General features: G+C 52.4%; 1 non-coding gene across 1 annotated transcript in view; it reads right to left on the bottom strand.

The window, feature by feature from the left end:
• LOC126434766 (small subunit ribosomal RNA) overlaps positions 1–377 on the bottom strand; it is a 1,910-nt gene extending 1,533 nt beyond the window's left edge. The window contains exon 1 of the ribosomal RNA XR_007579473.1: positions 1–377. This exon is cut by the window's left edge and continues 1,533 nt beyond it. This is a non-coding gene — a ribosomal RNA (small subunit ribosomal RNA).
• Positions 378–5,000: the final 4,623 nt, after the last annotated feature.

Below are 5,000 nucleotides of genomic sequence, written 5' to 3'. Positions count from 1 at the left end.
TTACCCGTTACAACCATGGTAGGCGCAGAACCTACCATCGACAGTTGATAAGGCAGACATTTGAAAGATGCGTCGCCGGTACGAGGACCGTGCGATCAGCCCAAAGTTATTCAGAGTCACCAAGGCAAACGGACCGGACGAGCCGACCGATTGGTTTTGATCTAATAAAAGCGTCCCTTCCATCTCTGGTCGGGACTCTGTTTGCATGTATTAGCTCTAGAATTACCACAGTTATCCAAGTAACGTGGGTACGATCTAAGGAACCATAACTGATTTAATGAGCCATTCGCGGTTTCACCTTAATGCGGCTTGTACTGAGACATGCATGGCTTAATCTTTGAGACAAGCATATGACTACTGGCAGGATCAACCAGGGAGCTGCGTCAACTAGAGCTGAGCAGCCGGCCGCCCGGGAGTGTGTCCCGGGGGCCCGCGCGAACACGCAAGCGTCCGCTCAATTATTCTGCAAACAGGAGGAGGCTGAGCTCCCCTGCACCATACACCTCGAAACCCTCTCAGGTCCCGGCGGCGCGCAGCGCCGTCCTAAGTACTTGGTCGGGTTCGAGAGAGGCGCAATCGCCCGGAGTTTGGCGAGTAGACGCTTTAGGTGCGACCACCCGTGCTCCCAACTGAGCTTGCCGCTGCCGACAGAGGCCCGGGAGCGTGCTGTCGTGGCATTGCCGGCGGGAGACAACACGCGCCACCTACGGTGACCGGCAGCTCCAACGCCAGCGCCACAGAAGGACAAAAGCCCCACTTGGGTGCCGAAGCGAACTCTCCCAGCACAGCGCACGCGCCAACACGTCCGCACAGCTGCGATACAAACCACCTGCGAGAACCGCAGAGGCGACCGAGCAGCAGACGGCGTCGCGGCGCCGAGCGCCAGGCGGCGGCGCATCCTCAGCGCACACAGTCCTCAATCGGACCAGCACACTGCAGATGTCCACCGCGCTTCGCACCGGGCCCGCGAGGACCTACTTTGGCCGCACGGCGCCGCGTGCAGGGTGCGCCGGCGCGCAGCTGCGCCGCCTGCCGCCTCCGTCGGCCGGCGCGCCTGCCACTGGCCGCCCCCACCAGCCGGCTGTAGCGCGTGCGCCCACGCACCGCGCGGCCAGCACGCCGGGAGGCCCCCCCTCACCGGCCGGGGACGGTCCCACCCAGCCACCGCCGCGTATCGCTTCACACCCAGATGCCATTCACGTTCGTGGGCATGGTGGGTATCGCTGGAACAACCGGTTGGTAGCTCAACCGATCGTCGCCATCACTGATTCACCTCTAGCGAGAACAACCGCACCACAACGGTTTACCAGTTGTTCATTTGCGTAACGTCACCAGCAAACGTAGGCGTCCATCGCCATTTGCAAATTCAACGATTGTTGCATGCCTGTGTCAGGTGTCACGACACACTGTCTGCCCACATACACGCAACAACATGTGCACGCTTCGCGAACACGTGGAAGGTGGCCCCCGTACGTATGCGATGTCCATTGCGCGAACGACTGTCAACCGGCCTCTGTCGCATGTCGCAGATGTGGAACGCAGTGCACCATGCTATCACGGTGTGTGAGAAGAGACGACTACGTCTGACAACACGCGCCACTACATCAACAGACGGCTCATGCTGATCGCCATCCAGGGCATACCACACTGCAATCCAGCTCTTATAGGGAGACGACACGTAGCTGAGTGCACAACATTTGGACCGCATGGTTCGCCGTTGTTGGCGCAGTCGTTGTACGGTCACATGTACCACGATGTATCATTCAGTACATGAGGACCAATGTGCAGTACAGTGTGTGATTTGGACGTACAACATCAGCGGACAGTTGACACAGGCCGTACCACAGCGTAGGCTAAGTGCTTCGCCATGCGAATGCCAATGAACAACTGCAAATGCCAATGAACAACTGCAAAGGGCATTGAGCATGTACGTCCTGCTGCCATCCACATTACAGTGTATAGCTGCAAGGTGTTTAACATGAAGCGATACACTGGGGACCGGGCAGTGCGAGTAGCAAACTATATTGCGGGGGTTGCAGTTGGGCAACACTACACTAATTTAACGCGTCGTATGACAATTACAGAGCAGGTTAAGGCCCAACGTGTGTTGGGTTAAGGCCCAACGTGTGTTGGGTTAAGGCCCAACGTGTGTTGGGTTAAGGCCCAACGTGTGTTGGGTTAAGGCCCAACGTGTGTTGGGTTAAGGCCCAACGTGTGTTGGGTTAAGGCCCAACGTGTGTTGGGTTAAGGCCCAACGTGTGTTGGGTTAAGGAACAACGTGTGTTGGGTTAAGGCCCAACGTGTGTTGGGTTAAGGCCCAACGTGTGTTGGGTTACAGCACAATGTGGGTTACGTTAAGGCGCAATATAGGTTACGTTAAGGCGCAATATAGGTTACGTTAAGGCGCAATATAGGTTACGTTAAGGCGCAATATAGGTTACGTTAAGGCGCAATATAGGTTACGTTAAGGCGCAATATAGGTTACGTTAAGGCGCAATATAGGTTACGTTAAGGCGCAATATAGGTTACGTTAAGGCGCAATATAGGTTACGTTAAGGCGCAATATAGGTTACGTTAAGGCGCAATATAGGTTACGTTAAGGCGCAATATAGGTTACGTTAAGGCGCAATATAGGTTACGTTAAGGCGCAATATAGGTTACGTTAAGGCGCAATATAGGTTACGTTAAGGCGCAATATAGGTTACGTTAAGGCGCAATATAGGTTACGTTAAGGCGCAATATAGGTTACGTTAAGGCGCAATATAGGTTAGGTTAAGGCGCAATATAGGTTACGTTAAGGCGCAATATAGGTTACGTTAAGGCGCAATACAGGTTACGTTAAGGCGCAATACAGGTTAGGTTAAGGCGCAATACAGGTTAGGTTAAGGCGCAATACAGGTTAGGTTAAGGCGCAATACAGGTTAGGTTAAGGCGCAATACAGGTTAGGTTAAGGCGCAATACAGGTTAGGTTAAGGCGCAATACAGGTTAGGTTAAGGCGCAATACAGGTTAGGTTAAGGCGCAATACAGGTTAGGTTAAGGCGCAATACAGGTTAGGTTAAGGCGCAATACAGGTTAGGTTAAGGCGCAATACAGGTTAGGTTAAGGCGCAATACAGGTTAGGTTAAGGCGCAATACAGGTTAGGTTAAGGCGCAATACAGGTTAGGTTAAGGTACGACGTAGGTTAGGTTAAGGTACGACGTAGGTTAGGTTAAGGTACGACGTAGGTTAGGTTAAGGTACGACGTAGGTTAGGTTAAGGTACGACGTAGGTTAGGTTAAGGTACGACGTAGGTTAGGTTAAGGTACGACGTAGGTTAGGTTAAGGTACGACGTAGGTTAGGTTAAGGTACGACGTAGGTTAGGTTAAGGTACGACGTAGGTTAGGTTAAGGTACGACGTAGGTTAGGTTAAGGTACGACGTAGGTTAGGTTAAGGTACGACGTAGGTTAGGTTAAGGTACGACGTAGGTTAGGTTAAGGTACGACGTAGGTTAGGTTAAGGTACGACGTAGGTTAGGTTAAGGTACGACGTAGGTTAGGTTAAGGTACGACGTAGGTTAGGTTAAGGTACGACGTAGGTTAGGTTAAGGTACGACGTAGGTTAGGTTAAGGTACGACGTAGGTTAGGTTAAGGTACGACGTAGGTTAGGTTAAGGTACGACGTAGGTTAGGTTAAGGTACGACGTAGGTTAGGTTACGGTACGACGTAGGTTAGGTTACGGTACGACGTAGGTTAGGTTACGGTACGACGTAGGTTAGGTTACGGTACGACGTAGGTTAGGTTACGGTACGACGTAGGTTAGGTTACGGTACGACGTAGGTTAGGTTACGGTACGATATAGGTTAGGTTACGGTACGATATAGGTTAGGTTAAGGTACACATTGTTGTAAGGAAAGGTTTAATGGGGGGCGGGGCGGCCGGTTTGTTGATTGTGACTATAGTAAGTGGATGCCTGCGGCATCATCTGATTTGCCACGTCAGGATGCACCTTTGGCTCATGACAGGCGGCGCTCTGATTCCATGGTTGTGGCAGACCTGTGTCTTTCATTCCTGCCATTGTTTGTGTGCTGTGAGTGGAGGCAGTATTGTGATGTTGGGTGCACCCCTGTGTAGGACATGTGTGGGTGTTGGTGGCTTGGCTGAGCAATGGTGGTTGTCGGGTGGGTGGGATATTCTGTTTTCTGAGTGGACCTCCCAGTCTGGTTATGACAGTGTGGATTGTCTAATGTGGCGGAGAGGATGCACTGGGTGTTGTTCCATGCTGGTGCTTACATATTGTCTGTGTGCGTGTTACAGGCAGAGAGTAGTGCGTGATAAGGGTGTGTGGCTGACGTGTGGTTGTGATTGTGAGCAGAGTCTTTCAGCATGTATACGGACAGTTGTATACATTATCTGTATTCTGATGGCTCTATCTATTACTAATCAGCGCCGTGTATACGTTTAATCCGGTTCCAGTCGAAACTGTTGTATCTCTGTACATTAGTGACACGGCGAGCCCGCTATGTAGTTACTCGTCTCGGCAGCTTCCACCGGTGTATGGCAAATGATTATAAGGAATCAGTCTAGTCGTCAATACCGATGGTGTGACGTCACATGTCTGGGGTGGGGGACGCTGCGCCCTTCCGGTGGGTCATGGCCTAGAAAGACTCTTCCCACGCAGGGGGGCGTGGACTGTCATTGACTCTTCCGAGTAATATACTTGCCGTACGTTTTTGCGACTGCGAGTGCAACGCTCACCGGTACCGACATGGATGGAGCGCCTCCTAGCTGACCGCTCAGCATCGGCATTCGTACAGAGAGCAACGCGATCGCGTCTCTAGCTCGTAACTGGTACAGCTCGCAGCTCATGTATAGGGACAGCGGGAATGTCGCATATTGGACGTACCTCTTCATGAAACGCATGTTATAGGGGTGGATTGCACATTGCGACTGCGGGAAAAGTCCGCCGTTCATCCGCTGGAGTTGCGAGTTGGGCGGTTGGAGTGGGGCGCAGGTGG

Source organism: Schistocerca serialis, unplaced genomic scaffold (assembly GCF_023864345.2).
Source record: "Schistocerca serialis cubense isolate TAMUIC-IGC-003099 unplaced genomic scaffold, iqSchSeri2.2 HiC_scaffold_1195, whole genome shotgun sequence".
Lineage (NCBI taxonomy): Eukaryota > Metazoa > Arthropoda > Insecta > Orthoptera > Acrididae > Schistocerca > Schistocerca serialis.
Note: the sequence above shows the minus strand (reverse complement) of the source record. Positions and strands in the feature narration are given on the sequence as shown.